Consider the following 22,175-nt stretch of genomic DNA (forward strand, 5'->3'; position numbering starts at 1 on the left):
CTAGATCTCACAGACAGAGTACCTGATGAAATATGGACGGAAGTTCATAACATTGTACAGGAGACAGGGATCAAGACCATCCCCAAGAAAAGAAGTGCAAAAAAGCAAAATGGCTGTCTGAGGAGGCCTTACATATAGCTGTGAAAAGAAGAGAAGCAAAAAGCAAAGAAGAAAAAGAAAGATATACCCATTTGAATGCAGAGTTCCAAAGAATAGCAAGGAGAGATAAGAAAGCCTTCCTCAGTGATCAGTGCAAAGAAATAGAAGAAAACAATAGAATAGGAAAGACTAGAGATCTTTTAAAGAAAATTGGAGATACCAAGGGAACATTTCATGCAAAGATAGGCTCAATAAAGGACAGAAATTGTAGGGAACTAACAGAAGCAGAAGATATTAAGAAGAGATGGCAAGAATACACAGAAGAACTATATAAAAAAGATCTTCACGACCGAGATAATCACGATGGTGTGATCACTCACCTAGAGCCAGACACCTGGAATGTGAATTCAAGTGGGCCCTAGGAAGCATCACTACAAACAAAGCTAGTGGAGGTGATGGAATTCCAGTTGAGCTGTTTCAAATCCTGAAAGATGACGCTGTGAAAGTGCTACACTCAATATGCCAGCAAATTTGGAAAACTCAGTAGTGGCCATAGGAATGGAAAAGGTCAGTTTTCATTCCAATCCCAAAGAAAGGAAATGCCAAGGAATGCTCAAACTACTGCACAATTGTACTCATCTCACATGCTAGTAAAGTAATGCTCAAAATTCTCCAAGCCAGGCTTCAGCAATACGTGAACCGTGAACTTCCAGATGTTCAAGCTGGTTTCAGAAAAGGCAGAGGAACCAGAGATCGAATTGCCAACATACACTGGATCATCGAGAAAGCAAGAGAGTTCCAGAAAAACACGCATTGCTGCTTTATTGACTATGCCAAAGCCTTTGACCATGTGGATCACAATAAACTGTGGAAGATTCTGAGAGAGATGGGAATACCAGACCACCTGACCTGCCTCTTAAGAAATCTGTATGCAGGTCAGGAAGCAGCAGTTAGAACTTGTCATGGAACAACAGACTGGTTCCAAATAGGAAAAGGAGTATGTCAAGGCTGTATATTGTCACCCTGCTTATTGAACTTATATGCAGAGTACATCATGAGAAATGCTGGGCTGGAAGAAGCACAAGCTGGAATCAAGATTGCTGGGAGAAATATCAATAACCTCAGGTAATCAGATGACACCACTCTTATGGCAGAAAGTGAAGAGGAACTAAAGAGCATCTTGATGAAAGTGAAAAAGTTGGCTTAAAGCTCAACATTCAGAAAAGGAAGATCATGGCATCCAGTCCCATCACTTCATGGCAAATAGATGGGGGAACAGTGGAAACAGTGGCTGACTTTATTTTCTGGGCTCCAAAATCACTGCTGATGGTGATTTCAGCCATGAAATTAAAAGATGCTTACTCGTTGGAAGGAAAGTTATGACCAACCCAGACAGCATATTCAAAAGCAGAGACATTACTTTACCAACAAAAGTCCGTCTAGGCAAGGTTATGGTTTTTACAGTAGTCGTGTATGGATGTTGAGTTGGACTATAAAGAAAGCTGTGCACAGAAAAATTGATGCTTTTGAACTGTGGTGTTGGAGAAGACTCTTGAGAGTCCCTTGGATAGCAAGGAGATCCAACCAGTCCATTCTAAGAGAAATCAGTCCTGGGTGTTCATTGGAAGGACTGATGTTGAAGCTGACACTCCAATATTTTGGCCACCTGATGTGAAGAGTTGACTGATTTGAAAAGACCCTAATGTTGGGAAAGATCAAAGGCAGGAGGAGAAGGGGATGACAGAGGATGAGATGGTTAGATGACATCTCCAACTCAATGGACGTGTGTTTGGGTAAACTTCGGGAGTTGCTGATGGACAGAGTGGCCTGGCGTGCTGTGGTTCATGAGGTCTCAAGAAGTTGTACATGACTGAGCAACTGAACTGAACACTCACTGCAACATCTGAAAATTTATCTAACATTGATAACCTTTCTATTTTTCAGAACTAATTTTTGAGTAAAGGAATCTTTTTCAAGTTGTGTGAATCCTAATATATCTTAGTCTTATGAAGATTTCAGTAAATGTGTAACAAGTTGAGTTGAATCAAACATAAAATTGCATTATTCTAGAATATATATTTATATATAATTTAATCTTCAACCATATATATAATATATATGTAATCATCAATCTGTATATAACATGTATCTTCTTTATATATGCTATGCTATATATATCTTCAAATATATATGTAATCTTCTATAATATATATAGTGTACACCAGCTTTACATAGCTTATAAGTTTTATATGTATATATATATACATTTAACATTTTAACACTTTACAATGATCTATCACATCAGTACAGAGATGGAGCAACTCATTTTTTAAATAAAGTATAAAAGTTGTCAATGATTCAGGCAGTAAAGAATCTTCGTGCAATGTGGAAGACCCAGGTTTGATACCTGGGTCAGTAAGATTACCCTGGAGAAGGAAATGGCTACCTACTCCAGTATTCTTGGCTAGAGAATTCTATGGACAGAGGAGCCTGGCAGGCTACAGTCCATGGTGTCACAAAAAGTTGGATTTGACTGATCAACTTACACAAATTAGTCTATGAAATAGATACATTCATTTATTTACTCAGTATTTTCTCTGATTTTTTATTGGCTTAACTGAATATATTTTTCAATATACTCTTTAATAACTCCATTAGTATCTATCAAATAGGCCTACAGAAACTGACTGTGTATTCTTTATTTGAATAAGCATGAATAAATTGCCTTCTGAAAGTCTGCAGCAATACATATACTGTTGAATTTGAGGGTAAAGAAAACACATTGTCTGAAAATACTGCATTTTATCTCTTTTTGAAACATCAATTTTACTTTATTTTTGCCTTGTCATATTGACTACTATTAGGACATATTAAAATTATATGGCAACCCACTCCAGTACTCTTGCCTGGAGAATCCCATGGAGGGAGGAGCCTGGTAGGCCCCAGTCCATGGGGTCGCTAAGAGTCAGACAGGACTGAGCGACTTCACACACACCAGTGATTGTGGGTTTCCATATTTTTTCCCTAATTTTAATAGAAATATGCTTAAGAGTTTCCACATTAGGTACCATGTTTACTGTTGATTTTTAAAATATATCTTTTTCTCATGATAAGAATTTTTTCTCTAATTTTAAATGCAGGAGAGTTTTAAACTTAATCAGAAATGAGTGTTGAAATTATCAAATGCCTTTTTATATCTGCAGTGATTACATTAATCTATTAATGCAGTAAAGCATGTTAAGTGGTTTTTCCTGTCATCAGTTATCCTTGCAATCCTAGATCAAAAAGTTAAAAATCATACCAAAGAACTCTTTTAGTATGATGCTGTATTGAATTACTTATATTTCATTTAGAATTTTTTTTTTTTATATTTACTTATTTGGCTGAGCCAGGTCTTACTTGTAGCATGTGGGACATCTAGTTCCCTGACCAGGAATTGAACCCTGGCCCTCAGCATCAGGAGCACGGAGTCCTAGCCACTGGACCACCAGGGAAGTCCCTCATTTAGAATATTTTTATGGTTATATATCAGTTTGGTTTATAGCATTCTGTCATATTCAATATTTTACTAGATTGCATGTCAGAGGTATGGTAATCTCATGTGATAAAGTATTTATCTGCTCTGAATATTTAAAATTAAAGATAACATTATTATTTAAAAGTTTGGTTGAATTCTCAGTCCTATACATCATCCTTCCATGTGTGTTTGTGTGTGCTAAGTCACTTCAGTAATGTCTGACTCTTTGTGACCCTATGGACTTAGACTGCCAGGCTCTTCTGTCCATGGGATTCTCCAGGCAAGAATACTAGAGTAGGTTGCCAGCCCTCCTCTAGGGGATCTTCCTGACCCAGGGATTGAACCTGTGTCTCTCATGTCTCCTGCATTGGCAGGCAGACTCTTTACTTATATTGCCACCTGAGAAGCCCCATCCCTCCATATCCAAAGGAAACTGGTTCCAAGACAGACCTAAGGACCCCAAAATCCATGAATATTCAAGTCTCTTGTGGAATAAGGTGAACATTTGCATATATGCATACACTCTTCTATACACTTTAAATCATCTCTGAAAAGAAAGTGAAAATTTAAGTAGCTCAGTCATGTCTGCCTCTTTGCGACCCTATGGACTGTAGCCAGGCTCTTCTGTTCATGGAATACTTTAGGCAAGAATACTGGAGTGGGTTGCCATTTCCTTCTCCAGGGTATCTTTCCAACCCAGGGATCAAACCCAGGTTTCCCACATTTCAGGCAAATTCTTTACCATCTGAGCCACCAGGGAAGCCCAAAAAATCATCTCTAGATTACATATAATACCTAATAGAATGTAAGTACAATGTAAATATTAGTTATCAGTGTGTGGCAAATTCAAGTTGCAATAATTTTTTTCTTTTATTATATTTTTATTTTTATTTTATTTTACTTTACAATACTGCATTGGTTTTGCCATACATTGACATGAATCCACCACGGATGTACATGCGTTCCCAAACATGAACCCCCCCTCCCTCATCCCTCCCCATAATATCTCTCTGGGTCATCCCCGTGCACCAGCCCCAAGCATGCTATATCCTGCATCGGACATAGACTGGCGATTCGATTCTTACATGATAGTATACATGTTTCAATGTCATTCTCCCAAATCATCCCACCCTCTCCCTCTCCCTCTGAGTCCCAAACTCCGCTATACACATCTGTGTCTTTTTTGCTGTCTTGCATAAAGGGTCATCATTGCCATCTTTCTAAATTCCATATATATGTGTTAGTATATTGTATTGGTGTTTTTCTTTCTGGCTTACTTCACTCTGTATAATCGGCTCCAGTTTCATCCATCTCATCAGAACTGATTCAAATGTATTCTTTTTAATGGCTGAGTAATACTCCATTGTGTATATGTACCACAGCTTTCTTATCCATTCATCTGCTGATGGACATCTAGGTTGTTTCCATGTCCTGGCTATTATAAACAGTGCTATGATGAACATTGGGGTACATGTGTCTCTTTCAATTCTGGTTTCCTCGGTATGTATGCCCAGTAGTGGGATTGCTGGGTCATAAGGCAGTTCTATTTGCAATTTTTTAAGGAATCTCCACACTGTTCTCCATAGTGGCTGTACTAGTTTGCATTCCCACCAACAGTGTAGGAGGGTTCCCTTTCTCCACACCCTTTCCAGCATTTATTGCTTGCAGATTTTTGGATCGCAGACATTCTGACTGGTGCAATAATTTTAAATGGAGTATAACCTATAAAATATTGAATCATTAAGCTATACACCAAAAGCTAATATAATATTGTAAATCGATCAGACTTCAGTCAGAAAGAGGAAAAAAACAAAAACTGTATCAGTAACACCTACAATTACATCCAGAATAATGGCTATTCTGGAAATGTCAAGAACCGATTGATAAGGAAAAGATATGAGGCTTTTGGAGGTAAGAGATGGTAAGATTATTATAAAGAATTATCTTACATAGCAGTAACTTTTGGCAATGGCCAGAAGTGTCTCATGATTAGTTATTAAAAGTAGTTTCAGAGATTATCGAAAACAGTAATACTGATCATTTTAACTTTTCACTGAATTGTCAAATAATCTGTGAATACATATGGATTAATGAGATATTAAGAGTACAAGCAGTTGGAAAAAGAACACACAATAATTTGTCATATAGCAAATTTAACCTTCATTTGTGTACAATATATTCCTAGAAGGCAAAAGGACATGTCAATTAAAATTGTCTCCCATGAATCGAGCCACAATAAACTGAAATTCATCTCCAATTTTTCTAAAGATGCCATGTAATTTTTTAAAAATTCTCAAAATGAGCAGATTGTCTTATTCACTGTCACCTTTCAGAACTAATACTTTGCAAGTTTAATTCCTCCTAAAATAAACAAGAATCAACAAGCATAAGATAAATTAAGAACATATTACCTACATATATTTTTTAGAAAGCTAGTAATAATTATTAAGTACTTTACAAACTGTGGAAAATTCTTAAAGAGGTGGGAATACCAGGTCACCTCATCTGTCTCTTAAGAAACCTGGATGCGGGTCAAGAAGCAAGTGTTAGAATCTGACATGGAACAATGGGCTGGTTCAAAATCGGGAAAGGAGTACAATGAGGCTATATATTGTCACCCTGTTTATTTAATTTATATGCAGAGTACAACATGCAAAATGCCAAGCCAGAATTAAGACTGCCAAGAGAAATATCAACAACCTCAGATATGCAGACAATACCACTCTAAAGGCAGAAAGTGAAGAGGAACCAAAGAGCCTCTTGATGAGGGTGAAAGAGAAGAGTGAAAAAGCTGGCTTAGAACTCAACATTCAAAAAATTAAGATTATGGATTGTGTTCCCACTACTTCATGGCAAATACATGGAGTAAAAGTGGAAACAGTGACAGATTTTAATTTCTTGGGCTCCAAAATCACTTTGGACAGTGGCTACAGTCATGAAATCCAAAGATACTTGCTCTTTTGTTAGGAAACCTATGAGAAATCTAGGCAGCCTATTAAAAAGCAGAGACATCACTTTGCCAGCAAAGATCCATAGAGTCAAAGCTGTGGTTTTTCCAGTAGTCATGTATGGATGTGAGAATTGGACTATAAAGAAGGCTGAGTGCCTAAGAACTGATGATTTTGAACTATGGTGCTGGAGAAGGCACTTGAGAGTCCCTTGGACAGCAATGAGATCAAACCAGTCAATCCTAAAGGAAATTAATCCTATATTTTAAGGGCTGATGCTGAAGCTGAAACTCCAATACTTTGGCCATCTGATACAAAGAGCTGACTCATTGAAAAAGATGCTGATATTGGGAAAGATTGAAGGCAAAATAAGAAAGGGCTAACAGAGGACAAGATAGTTAGACAACATCACTGACTCAATGGACTTGAATCTGAGCAAACTCTGAGAGATAGTGGAAGGGAGATGAGCCCTGCATGCTGTATTACATGGGGTTGTGGAGAGTCAGATATGAATTAATGACTATACAATTAGGATTATCATGTATAAAGTATTTTTATGAATATTCTCTCACTAAATTTTAAGACATTGAAGCAAAACAGATCATGAGTCTCATTTTATAGATTAAGAATGTAGGTGTGTTTGTTAAATAAATTGACCAACATCATGCAAGTTATCAAAAATAAGCTATACAGAAGTCAGCCTACAAGGTCAGTTAAAGAAAAAAAAAAAGCTATCACACTAACTTAAATTATTGTATATTATTGTATTGATTTCTAATTATTCTTTGATCTTTGATAACACTATTTTTTATTTTTTTAATCAAATAGTTCTGTCAGTTCAGTTCAGTCTCTCAGTCATGTCCAACTCTTTGCAACCCCATGAACTGCAGCATGCCAGGCCTCCCTGTACATCACCAACTCCTGGAGTTCACTCAAACTCATGTCCATTGAGTCAGTGATGCCATCCAGCCATCTCATCCTCTGTTGTCTCCTTCTCCTCCTGCCCCCAATCCCTCCAAGCATCAGAGTCTTTTCCAATGAATCAACTCTTTGCATGAGGCGGATAAAGTATTGGAGTTTCAGCTTTACCATCAGTCCTTCCAAAGAACACCCAGGACCGATCTCCTTTAGAATGGACTGGCTGGATCTGCTTGCAGTCCAAGGGACTCTCAAGAGTCTTCTCCAACACCACAGTTCAAAAGCATCAATTCTTCGGCACTCAGCTTTCTTCACAGTACAACTTTCACATCCATACATGACCACTGGAAAATCCATAGCCTTGACTAGACGGACCTTTGTTGGCAAAGTAATGTCTCTGCTTTTCAATATGCTATCTATGTTGGTCAAAACTTTCCTTCCAAGGAGTAAGCATCTTTTAATTTCATGGCTGCAATCACCATCTGCAGTGATTTTGGAGCCCAAAGAAATAAAGTCTGACACTGTTTCCACTGTTTCCCCATCTACTTCCCATGAAGTGATGAATAGAATTAGTAAAAAAAAAAGGCGACAATACAATAATTGTCTTCTTTCCCCAAAAGGAATATTTTTAAAGATTTTTTATTTTTAAAAAAGTACACTATTTCCACTTCCTTAGCAAGTGTCAGTGGAAGTGTTAAAGCAGTCAAATTTAAATTTCCTAAAATAGAAAACCCATGAAATAATCGTCTGTGAATTAGTACCAAGATTGAAAAATAAAATTAATTCAAAGAATAAGCATTCATTTATTGTGTGAAATTGGTGATATATAAATGTAGTCTCACAGAAGACCAAATATTCATTTCTTATTGACTGTTCCAAATTACAAACTGGAAATATAAAAACAAGACATTTTTACTTAGTTGAAGTAAATGAATTTTTGTGCTTCTAAACTGTTATGTTAAGTGAAGTGAAGTTGCTCAGTTGTGTCGGACTCTTCCCAACCCCATGGACTGTAGCCTACAAGGCTCCTCTGTCCATGGAATTTTCCAGGCAAGAGTACTGGGGTGGGTTGCCATTTCCTTCTCCAAGGGATCTTCCTGACTCAGGGATTGAACCCAGGTCTCCCACATTGCAGGCAGAAGCTTTACCATCTGAGCCACTCAGGAAGCCCAACCTGTTATTTTAGTAAGAATTAAAACTTGAAATGGATCAATTTTAAAATATGTTCTCTGAGAATCTTAAGTTTCCATGTAGGCATTATAATTATCATACATTTTTCAGTTGAAGTATATTAGCTATTAATCATAGAACTCATTTCACTGAAATGTGATATTATTTCCTCATATATTAAAGTATATTGACATTTATAAATAGAAAGGATAATATAATGTAACTTCACAGAAATCACAGATTAACAATTTAAACTATCCATCTCTGTAACATGAAGGCTTCACTAAGTATATGAAAGCAATTGGACAACTTTCGTATCTGACATTTCCTAATGAGTAGAAAAGAATGTCATTGTGTCCAGATGATTAAATGGATATCAGAATGTACAAAAGGACACATGTCTCTTGGTGCCCCCCAAAACCTTCTGTCCATTCAACGAGAATACTGCAGGAAGCTTTAGTCTAGTTTATTTTGTGAGCACAGGTAATTTTATTATGTCCAGAATGGAACTTTCATACTTACCATGAAATCTCCTTCAGTTAGAAAAAGCTAAAAAATGAAAGGCAGCTTTCTTCATACCTCATCTCTGTCGCTAAGTTGATTTTAGGAAACTTAATTTACCAAATAGGTCACAGAGCACAGACCCTTTGTTCTATCAAAACCGCAATGGATCCACTGCCTCAATCTTGACCTTACAATTGGTTGACAGAAGCTTTTGAGTGTCAGTGTCATGAATCAACGAAAAGTTAAAGTTGTACTTGAAAAACAGTAACATCACACAATGGAAGGAACTGAATGTCAAATTACTTCTGTAGCTCAACTGTAAATGAGGATGATATTTATGAAGCATTAGCACTATATATTTTTGTAATGAGCATCTAAATGTTTTTATCAGAGATTAAATGTAGGTATAGCACATTAAACTACAGCAAATACCTGGAAGATTCTCCTTAGCAGTTTAATCACAGCACTTCCCAAAGTCTGCTTAGACCAGTGACAGTTATTTCAGATGTATTTCAAAGTAAGCACATTGTGAACTTGATGCAGTACTGTGAATATCTGCACCAGTTGAAGCATACTCATTCCTGAAAGGGACTCCATGTTTCCCAGTAGCAAAGGTGAAAAACTTTTATTTTTAAAAGTATGAATACTAGGGAAAAATGATTATCTTAACTACTAAACTACAAAACCTTGCTACTAGGTTTTGGTGGTACAGAGGGGATGGGTATTATCCCAGGATCTGACCTTAGAGCCTAGCAGATAAAAAAAAGTTAAACAATGAGAAATTATTACAAACTCTGATAAATATGCAACTGGAGATACACGATGTGTTGCTGTAGTACAATTCAGAATCAACTAACCTAATCAAAAGAAGTAATAAATATTTCACCTATTTTGAAAGTGAAGGTATGTGAGTGAAGAAGGGAGTTTGGCATTTTTTTAATACTAGGTAATTCCTGACTCTGCAAAAAAATATTAAACAATAATATAGATTATAATCCCCTTAAGGGCAATGGCTATGCTTACATTTTAGATTCCGCAGCTTAGAGATTACATCATAAAATATAGCATGACAAAATATTTGGTGGATTGACTCTACAGAAGAAGCAATGAATAAATGAATCATTAATGAATTAATAAATTAATCATTGACCAAGGGGAGAGAGAGAGCCTGAAGATGATATCTTTGCAGAGCATCCCCCAAGTACATCAAAGATGAGTACAGAGACAGACACACTGTTTCTCCACATATGTGTCACACATTTAACTTGACTATCTCCATACTGAATAAATTAAAACCATTTTGCACTTTGTAATCAAGTCATTTTCCATTTCTTTTTCAGATTCAATCAACTAATCCAAAAAAAAAGATGAAAGAAAAGAAGTAAAAGAGAAAAATTAAAAGCCATTAAATTCAGAGTACTGCCTATCTTTTGTCATTCAATTTGTAAACACCAAATTGAAACACAACATTGTCATCTGTACTTTCAATCGAGTGCCAAACATAGGGTTATGATTTTGCTCCAGTTGCAATATTTTCCACTATTCAACTTATTTAATAAACTGTCACTTGAAAGGGGTCTGATAGGCTTTTTCACAGTGAATCAAAGAACTGCTCTGCTTTCCTCCTTTATTATGCATGCTACATTTGAAGCTAATGAAGTATAACCTCTGAGCTGATACTTTTGTAGATGAAAGAGACATCATGTCACATCTTCTATTTATTTCATCAGCTACTCTAGCCAATGCAAAACACATTGAATTACCTTGCACTTCATTTATGACAGATGATAGGCATTCTTGTTGCTATCATGTCTAATTATTCCATACCATATACATATTTTAGCTATTAACTATGAACAAAATTACTAGGAAAAATCATCTGTGATATAAATGATACATGTAAGAAATATAATAATCAAGATAGTCCTGATCATGTATTTTACAAAAGTGGATATATTCTCCTCCTAGAGCCAATATCCTTTGAAATAGTTCTTTTTAAGTGGTTTTATATCACCTAAAACTATTTTCATAAGGCTTTGCTATTTATTAAAAAATTCTAGAAAGGTGTTTCAGATAAAACTGTATAATCTTCTCTGCAAGTAGGACTACGTCATTTTCAAAGGGCATCAAAAGGAATAATTTGTCACTAAAGAATGCTCTCATTACAATACAGTACTCAATGTCACTAACACTAGTCAGTTCAACATGTAATAATATTCAGGTATAAGCTATATTCAAACTGTTAGCATGGTATAGGAAATAAACAGCCTTTACTATTTATAGAGGCACATAAATTTAAGTAAAAAAAAACAGATTTTTATATGTTACATTTAGCAGCTTTGTAACTTTTAAAAATGCTAATGTAGGATATAACTTTTTAAAAATTGACTCTACAAGGAAAATTCCAAAAGTGTAAAGATATTTGCAAGATAGTAAAGTCTACCGCTAGGAGTAGAAATACCATTTTTACTCATAAGAATAGAAAAAACCATTTTGCCTACATGCAGGTAATCACACAGATTACTGGACAAATAGAAAGTCTTCATTGTATTACATAACCTATTTCTTTATAATTGATTGTGAGCTTGCTTACTCAATAAACCATACTTCTTCCAAGCACAGTAACTTTTACATTTGGAAGTGAGGAAAAATATTTGAAGTGGGATTATAAATACTCCAAGATATATCATTACAAGGAGTTGTATCATGAATTATCTTAATCAAAACAGAGATGAAAAAACTATGGAAGTCTAGAACACAACTAATTGGAAAATTGTTCTACAGGTGCATAATAACAAAGCTATTGAAAACATACATAACAAGTTATTATGCCAGTGAAACAAAATTAATAGGGAACAAACACACTCAATGTACAAAGGCTATGTCAAGCCTCTCTTCTAAAAATAAAAACTGTCAAGGATCTTTACAGTCAAAATGACTACACAAAAAGGAATGAAAATAAAACTGTGTAACTTAATCAGCAATTAAAAATTGGACTCCAAATCTGTTATTTTTATATAATTGTAAAATTATGGAACTTTAAGGAAAGTAAAATGTTAAAAGCATAAATTACTTTTCAAAATAAGTGTTCTTCATTTGAACTCAAAATTTGCTTTCTGTTACATCGTCTCTTCAGCTAAATCAATCTAAGTTGTGTAAGTCACTGATTCAAGATGCATTATAGCTAAGGTCTTATTAACTCTGCAGTATACAACTGAATTAATTCTCAGGTTCCATTCCCCCAGAGACAACCAGGCTCTGTCTTAGCATGAAACTGGTCTGTTACTTAATATAGTGTTGTCAAGTTTACTTCATTAGAAATCACAAGAAGCCCATTCTATTCATGGCTCATCTACTCTGGGTCAGTTCCCCTATTTGCAAAACAAAGTGCTGAACCAACACCAAAGCTCTAAAATTTAGTAATTCTAAATCATCCAAAACTATGAATTCTATTACTTATTATTAAAGAATACTAGTTCAGAAGTCCAAATATTTAAGGTATGAATGTGCATCTGTTTTCTGGATATAAGATACAATCACACAAATACAGCTTTTCTCACTTATAATTAGACTCTGTATTGTTTAAATAAGTATAGTTGTCCCTATCATGTTATCCTATAATTGAAAATAAATTTACATTCTTCCTTTTATATGTTTCCAAAATCAAAGAGAGCTAGTACATGATCATTCTTTAACCATCACCAGAACAACAGTATTCTAGTAAAACTTCATATCAAGTTCAATTTCAGTTTATCTTTAAGAATCCCTCTGTTAGCCCAACTGATTCATAGAGTTTCTGTGAAACTTGATCTCACCAGGCGTATTTTAAAAATTGTTCATACTATCTTAATATATTCAGCATGATATCAAATAGTTATATTAAAAGATTTTAATATTCTTTTATGAACCTATGGATTGTTAAATACCTAAATTCAGCTTTTTATAAACATTTCACAATATTCTTGACTATCTAAGTATGACTCTTTAAAGAAACAAATTTTCCATGTCTCCCTAGAATATACACTCCAACAGATAGGTAAGTATAATGATAATTTAAATGATTAAACATAGGTTCAAGAACAAAATCAAAACTTGAGTAGACTTCTTGCTGCTCTGCATTTATACTTATCATGAGACCTTATTTTCCTTGTATATTAAATACATAGAAATAAAATATGTTCCATATGATTTTCACAGGAATTATATAAAGGATATGAAGTATCTTGAATAATTTCTGAGTATGTTACTATTGTCCTATAAGGAAATATATTATAATTATATAATTATTATATCAAATGTATGCATAATTTAATATTAAATTATATATGGTCATTATATACTGCATATATACTGACTTTCTTTAATGATATCATATATAATTACTATAGGTAAAATAATAAATGCTCAATTATTTTAAAAAGAGGAAAAATCTATGCATTTATCATTACTATTTTTTAGATATAATTATTTTATATATATTTTTTGCTTTAGGTGAACTTTATATTTGTATACATTTAAAATATTCCTTTTGATGTGTAGAAATGTTATCAAGTCCAGATATCTATAAGATGAAATTAAACTTCTTTTGAGTTTTTACTATATTCATATTAACAATTTCATCAAGTGAAAAAACATATTCTCTATAGTTCAAAAATAATTAAAAGGTGCATTTAGGAAATCTACAATACAGAAATATAAACATGTTCATCTGTAACTACTATAAACCTTTATTATTCAAATACATTGAATCATGAACAAGATTTTTGTCAGCTTAGTCATCATAGCACTAGTTTATCAAAAAGCTACAGTTCTGCCATGCTACTTAAAAACATGATTTGCTGTTTCTGAGTTTCTGTACAACTACAAACAACACTAACAGGAGTTTTCCACTGGAGTACATGCGTCTTTTTGAATTATGGCTTTCTCAGAGTATATGCCTAGTAGTGGGATTGCTGAATCAATATGGTGGTTTCATTCCTAGCTTTTTAAGGAATCTCCATATTGTTCTCCATAATGGCTGTATCAATTTACATTCTCACCAACAGTGCAAGAGAGTTCCCTTTTCTCCACACCTTCCCCAGCATCATTTGTAGATTTTTTTGATGATGGTCTTACTGACTGGTATGAGGTGATAACTTATTGTTGAAAAATACACATGTACATACATGTATTCCAACACACAATGGGCTATTACTCAGCCATAAATAGGAACAAATATGAGTTAGTTCTAGTTAGGTGGATGAACCTTCACTCTACAGAGTGAAGTCTGAAAGGGGAAAACAAATATCATATATTAATGCATATATATGAAATCTAGAAAAATGGTATTGATAAACCTATTTTCAGGGCAGGAATAGAGACCCCAGAAATAGAGAACAGACACAGTGGGGGAAGGAGAGGGAGAGACGAATTGAGAGAACAGCACTGAAACACATATGTTACCATACAGAAAACATATAGCTAATGGAAAGTTGCTGTGTAACACAGGGAACTCAACTTGTTGCTCTGTGACAACCTAGAGGAGTAGGATGGGGTGAGAGGTGGGAGGGAAGTTCAAGACGGAGGGGATATATGCATACTTATGGCTGATTCATGCTCTTATATGGCAAAAACTAACACAACACTGTAAAGCAAATATCCTCCAATTAAAAATACATTTAAAAAGAAACATGTTCCAGTCCTATATATGTGACAAATTCAATACGCAATTAAAAAATGTGTATTAAGTAGTTACTGTATACCAGATGGAAGATACCCTGAAGGATGGCATGGCAGCCCACTCTAGTATTCTTGCCTGGGGAATCCCATGGACAGAGGAGCCTGGTGGGCTACAGTCCACAGGGTCACAAAGAGCCAGACACGACTGAAGTGACTGAGCACACAAACATGCACGCTATACTAGATTCTTTCCTACATGGCAGAGAGAGAGATTTGGCAAGTAAACCAAAGATGATTTCAAAGTGTTTTAAAACAGTCCAAACAATGCAGTATTACATTTTGTATAAGATAGAGAGATAGTAAATCTTATTAATGAAATCTATCTGAAGTAGATTTTCCGCATGCAATTTTGCCTTGGTGGGCCATAAAATATAACTAATAGTTTTTATAATGTTCTATAAGGCCTTATTGAATTTGCCCTTTGCAAGATTCAATGGAAACAATCTACTAGCCAAAAGAAGAAAAGCAACTGAAGTTACCTGGTAGCTCAGCTGGTAAAGAATTCACCAGCAGTGGGGGAACCTGGGTTTGATACCTGAGTTTTGGAGGATCCCCGGGAGAAAGGAAAGGCTACCCACTCCAGTATTCTGGACTTGAGAATTCCATAGACTGTATAGTCCATGGGGTTGCAAAAAGTCAGACAAAACTGACTCACTTCATTTCACTTCACGCAATATGAGAATAGCTTGAAATAGAGATTATACTGGTTTTGGAGGCATTACTGTAGTCTATTAAAGATTATATAAGGAAGGGGAGAAATATTTGAATGGTGGCTTCCTGCACATTTGGAAGAAATTATTTAAAAACTGTGATAAGCTCTCAAGTGAAAAGCCAAGCTGTTGATTATATATGGATTTGCACAATCAAGATTCTAGTATATCTCAACGTATCAAATGTCATCCCAGGAAAAGCATTGCTGATTATGTGCTAATTTTACTTTTACAAAATAGAATTTTCAAGGAATTTTCAACAAATGCTCAATGTATGAGAACTGATTGTTGTCACTTGACATTGGGAGATACATAGGTGCTTTTTGAGAGTATCTGTTCCCATCCTCTTATGGGTAATCTTTCCTAAGTCTACTCTTAGAAACAACTCTATATCTTATGGCACATTCTTTGGTCCAGAGCTGGATGGCACACAGCACAACACTTTCACGTAGCCTCCATTCCTTTCCGCTGATACATCATTCAATGATTTGTACGTATAATACCAAGAGATGCCAGTTTTAAGCCTTCTGCTTTCTAGGAAAATCTGCAATCTTTTAAAGCTTGGTTGGTGAGATCTAACTCTTCATTAAAAAAAAAAAATTTCATATCCACCTAATATGTCTGGTTGCCATGCAGATACAGATTCTGATTATATGTATGAGTGAAGTTAAAGAATGCAGACATCAGCATACTGCACATTGCTGGGTGAGTGTTTCACTAGCTTTAGGTGATTCTCATTATCTTTTGAATTGGGACAGAGGAGTTAGCTATGCTTGATAAGCTGCTTAGGTGTGAAGAAAGAAAAAAGGATGTGATATTTTATGCCTTTAAGAGTGTACAGAGTAAAAACTGTTAAACAGAATAGCTGAACCATGAAGGTCAGCATAGTATTTGATAGAAGTAAAATATGTAGCTTCTTGATAGTTTTTCTAATCTGATTATAACGCATGTAGTTTCTTGCCAAATCTTAAAGGATGTGAATGGAGATCTATTATATGTGTAAATCGAAAGGCTGGATATATTTTTTCTATTATCTGTTTCAAAACTGTTACAGACAGGTAACTATGAATATTTACTGCATATTTTCTCAAAAGAGATGCTTCCCAATCCTTTGGCCTTAGTGGTCAGAATAATAAGAGGTTCAGCCAAGAATTAAAAGTTGAATTTTTGCTGATTTGCTGATGTCAGTAGTGCTAAAAAACACAAGGAGGGGAAACCAGTATCTCCAACTGCTTCCACTGTGAAAATGAAGAAGCAATAAGTGGGAAAGAAAAATTCTTATTAATATATAATTTTATGATTATTTTTGTTGGCAAGTTTTTAAAATACTTTGAATTGTTACTCAATTTTGTATTTTTCAATCCTTCATTTCTTCTTCTTTAAAGAAGAGATTAAAGTGTGGTGAAGTATTGGTGGTTTGTTCACTCTATCTTTGTTTCTGTAAACATTCATAAATAAAATAATTAAAAAGAAAATATAGCTGACACTTGTTTTCCATTCCATTATAATAAATCTTCCACATATATCTCACAATGAAACCATTTCTAAAACTTGCTGCTGACCTCTTCAATTCCTTCTCCCCTGTTCTTCTGGAACATTTGCAATTGCTGCATAGCTGTGGTTTGCTGGCTTTTGTTATAAAAAATCTAGATTCTCCATTTATCTCTACGATAAATTCTACCCAGTTTCCTTGCTGAACCCCTCTTACATTACTGTATCTTTACTTTGTAAAGATTATTTCAAGCTATTACACTATGCCCTGTTACCTGAATCTCTGAGAAAGTCCACCTACATCATATTTCCCAGTATCATTTTTATGTCACTAGTTCTGAGCTTTGTATTCCCATTCTTGCCCTCTGTCCTGAGCACAAGGACCAAATTATCAAACAGACTGGGACAATAACACACATATGTCCACCACCACCAGAAACTGACCATGTTCAAAACTGAACTCATCTTATTCCTCCTTTTATTTCCCTTCTGCTTATCCCCTATATTGTCACATAAATTGTCCTTTACTCATCCATCTCCCCTCTTTCTTATCTGCTTATGGTTACTAAACGCTACCAAGTTTCTTCTTTACCTCTCTCACATCTCACATATATAGAATCAATTCCACTCTACAGTCACAGTTCTATTTCAGATCTCATTACCTCTCCCCTGAAATACCATCTCAGCCTAACTGCTCTTCCTCTCCTCTCTCACCTCTGAAAAAGTGAAAGTGTTAGCTGATCATTCGTGTCTGACTCTTTGTGACCCCATGGACTCTTGGCGACCCCATGGACTGTTGCCCACTAAACTCCTCTGTCCAAGGAATTCTCCAGGCAAGAATACTGGAGTGGGTTACCAACCCCTTCTCCAGGCAATCTTCCTGACCCAGAAATTAATTCTTTATCATCTGTACTAGTATGTACAGATTCTTTACCATATGTACTGTCTGAGTTAGATTTCTAAACTACAGTTATGGAATTATATAATATTTGATGTGTTCCAAGGATTAAGAGGAGCAGTCATGAAGAGATACCCCATGTCCAAGGTAAGAGAAACCCAAGTAAGACGGTAGGTATTGCAAGACCGCATCAGAGGGCAGACACACCGAAGTCATAATCACAGAAAACTAGTCAATCTAATCACACAGACCACAGCCTTGTCTAACTCAATGAAACAAAGCCATGCCATGTGGGGCCACCCAAGATGGGCGGGTCATGATGGAGAGGTCTGACAGAATGTGGTCCACTGGAGAAGGGAATGGCAGACCACTTCAGTATTCTTGCCTTGAGAACCCCATGAACAGTAGTCACGTATGGATGTGAAAGTTGGACTGTGAAGAACGCTGAGCACCACGGAATTGATGCTTTTGAACTGTGGTGTTGGAGAAGACTCTTGAGAGTCCCTTGGACTGCAAGGAGATCCAACCAGTCCATTCTGAAGGAGATCAGTCCTGGGTGTTCTTTGGAAGGATTGATGCTAAAGCTGAAACTCCAGTACTTTGGCCATCTCATGCTAAGAGTTGACTCATGGGAAAAGACTCTGATGCCAGGAGGGATTGGGGGCAGGAGGAGAAGGAGACGACAGAGGATGAGATGGTTGGATGGCATCACCAACTCTATGGATGTGGGTTTGGGTGAACTCCAGTAATTGGTGATGAACAGGGAGACCTGGCGTGCTGCAATGCATGGGGTCGCAAAGAGTCAGACACAACTGAGGGACTGAACTGAACTGAACTGAAGGGTTAAGAAGGATAAAGGTCAAACTCAAGCCTGATCTACAAAGTTCTGCAAAATCTGACTACCATCCACCTTCCCAGTTTACTTTCTCATTTTTTCTTCCTCCCTCTCACCTTTCCAAAATCTTCCCACCTCCAGTCATTTATGTACTTAGTATTTTTTTCTCAGTTTAGAGGTAACAAAACTGAGAATATAGAGTTGGTATAAATAGCTCAAGATAATTAAAGCATCAGTTCAAAGTCTTCCAATGCCAAGTCCAAATCATTACACTACTTAAATTGAAGAAATCAAAATACTGCTTATATTTCTTTCCCTGAGATAAGAAAGTGGCGATTATTTTCTGAAGATATTTAATCTCAGGTTTGATATTTACATGCATTTGTTTTGGAATCAAGTCTAGTGATTGTTTTGCCTTTACTCAATTCTAGTTCTGAAGCATTATTTAAAAAAAAAAAAAAAAGGTTCTTTAAAGTGTCTTTAATCATTAGTTGCCTCATAGTGAAAGAAGGGTAGCAAAAGATTTCACTCAGAACATTACTAACTACAATCAATGAGTAAACAACATATACAATTTTCTAAGTTTTTTGTGTGTTTCTTTTTAGTTTGAAGGATATGAAATATCTAAAGGAATATCCGAATGTTTCCAAACTCCAAATTGTTAAAACAACCAAGAATAAGTTAAAACAGTTTTTAATATTTTTGTATATTTATCAGCAGCTTATTACTGAAAGATGACACACATAGCATTAAAATAACACATTTTTTTGCACTACTGATAAGAAGTACCATGTTACAATATTTCAACTGTGAAATTTTTATTGGGGTTGAAATTCAGATATGCTGGCTTCAAAGTGCACTGTTCTCTCTCGGTGTTACTCTATTTAATATTTTCAGGAGAATTACTAAAAACTCTTATTTCATTTATCTCTGGAGAAAGCTATCTTTGTAAGAAATATTTCAGTTTAGAAATATTTAAGCATATATTTTAAATACATTTAAAAATAATTTCCTTTTAAAATAATTTGGTCCAATTAATACAATTTTATATGGTACTTGAAACACCTGACCGATTTCCATGTTTTAAATATTTCTAAATTAAAAGAATTAAATATAGAAAGAAATATTCTGAGCAAACACAGGCTGCCTCCTCGAAAAGCTGAGAAATGTAAATAAGCAACATCAAGAGCCAAAACATGATTTTCACTAAACATTACTTGGTGTGAATAGTGCCCCACAGAGTTGTTTCAGGATAATTCATTTCTTCTATAATGAGATCCAACGGAGTAAATTTGTAAGCACTGAAGACACATAAATGGCACTGCCAATTACCCAGTGTCATCACAACATACTTCTTCCTTCTGACAAAACAGTGAGTGAAATTACACTAAGTACCGTCTAGGGACATACAGCAACTACCGAAGAGGTAGTTTGCCTAATCTTGGTAATTACATCGTAAGTGCATTCCTTCTAACATTTCTGGTTGGAGTTAGACATTCATTTCCCCTTCTGTGTCTTTGAATACTGTGAAAGAAAAATGCTGTGTTTCAGCTTAGAGATATCTGAGTTTCATTGGGAAATCTTTTCCAAAAGTTCTAGAAACCTCAGAAATATATCACTCATAGTGGATTCTAGGCAGAGATCAAACTGAATCTCACTTGACATTTTGTGAGACAGTAGATCTGGAATGCTGAGTTGTTTGAGTAGTATGGTTGGGAGGTCAACTGGTGGTTTATAAAGAGGGATTTCTGGATCCAAAGATACAAATAGAATTTAACTCTAAACACTTAATCACGATAGCACCATATTCTTTGGGGATGCTGACTTTGTTCCTAGCAACAGGTCAGAGGGAGAAAACCCCTAATTGTGACTAAACAACATAGTTTTGACTTCTGACAAAAATCACATGCAGTATTTTTCTAGTGCCAATAGATATGAATTTTAAGAGACTTGCTATGTGACAGAGGATGAGATGGCTGCATGGCATCACCAACTCAATGGACGTGAGTTTGGGTGAACTCAGGGAGTTAGTGATGGACAGGGAGGCCTGGCATATTGCGATTCATGGGGTCGCAAAGAGTCAGACACGACTGAGTGACTGAACTGAACTGAACTGAACTGAGTCCTAAGTGTCACAAGAACCAGTTATGTGATTTAAACCAGGTTATGTCACATCTCTGATCCCAATGACCTTTCTCTGTGACATGAGTTTGAGACTAGCACACACAAAAAATATGATTATCTTCCTTCATATGAGAAAACACTGAGCTACATTCATTTTCTGAACATCTCCCTTCATTATTCTCTAGCATGACAGATTTGGGTGAAAGACTTGGCAACTTACTTTTCAATATGTTGACTCTCTAGCCTTATTGCCTTTGGTAGTTGTTCTTGGTCATAAAATTGATAATGTGCATCATGGAACCTTCACTGAATAAATACTCACTACATGTAAGTAAGTGTTAAGCATTGTGTTGAGTGCTGAGGCTAGAAGAAAATTATGATACAGACTTTGTCCTAAGAACATTACAGAGAAGACAAAATGGGAAATCATTCACTATTCCTGGTGTGCTTACTATGCACCAAGTTGTACAGTTCAGTTAATAGAGGAGCAGAGCAATATGTGTTAAAGTTTAGATTTGATTGCCTCCAAATGTGTGTGCCAACAATATACTACCACAACAAGGAAGAGGGTTCAGTAAATATTCATGCAGGCTCCTCTGTATTCCAAGCCTTGTTTATACATTGATATATTCCTTAATGCCTTTAATATATAAGCGTATCCCACCAAATTCCTTGAGCCAATCTTAATCAATGCAGGCAGCTTACTCTAGGTCACTGTCCCTTCCAGTGGGCATTTCAGGAGTTATGATATTGCATGTTAATCAAACAATGTAGAAAGTACCACATGAAATCCTCATTAATGCCCTCATCTCCCTTGCCTAGAAAGGTTCTGAGCATTTGTTTTATCTATGCTAATTCCCTCCTCTATGACAGTGGAATTGACTAAAAGAAGAGTCATCACCAGAAGTCTAAACTACTTCCCAAAACAAGCCTCTCTATGAAAACCAATACTTTCAGTCATCAGACAGAAGATGTTACCTTCTTCAAACTTGATGCCTGACCTTAGAAGGCCAAAAAGCATTCTAGTTTTTTATCTAATGATTATTTTTCTTGGGGCTAATCATAAAGCTGGGCTTTTTCTTAGCCTCAGGGTTTTTGATTCTGAATTTCCTCCATTAGTCTCCCTCCACCTAATATCCTGAGAAACTCTCAAACTTTTTTTTTCATTATCACTATTTAAGAATCTTCTCACTAGTAATTTACAGTGTGATTACATTAACCTGTTAAAGAAAGAAAGTGAAAA

At 35.5% G+C, this 22,175-nt stretch overlaps 2 non-coding genes across 2 annotated transcripts; both read right to left on the reverse strand.

The window, feature by feature from the left end:
• Positions 1 to 3,520: 3,520 nt before the first annotated feature.
• On the reverse strand, positions 3,521 to 3,593 carry TRNAR-CCU (transfer RNA arginine (anticodon CCU)). Its single transcript has one exon. It is a non-coding gene; the product is annotated as a tRNA-Arg (tRNA).
• An 18,067-nt stretch (positions 3,594 to 21,660) lies between these two features.
• Positions 21,661 to 21,737, reverse strand: LOC114113371 (small nucleolar RNA SNORD34). The gene has a single exon (XR_003588412.1). It is a non-coding gene; the product is annotated as a small nucleolar RNA SNORD34 (small nucleolar RNA).
• Positions 21,738 to 22,175: the final 438 nt, after the last annotated feature.

This window comes from Ovis aries, chromosome 2, assembly GCF_016772045.2.
Source record: "Ovis aries strain OAR_USU_Benz2616 breed Rambouillet chromosome 2, ARS-UI_Ramb_v3.0, whole genome shotgun sequence".
Lineage (NCBI taxonomy): Eukaryota > Metazoa > Chordata > Mammalia > Artiodactyla > Bovidae > Ovis > Ovis aries.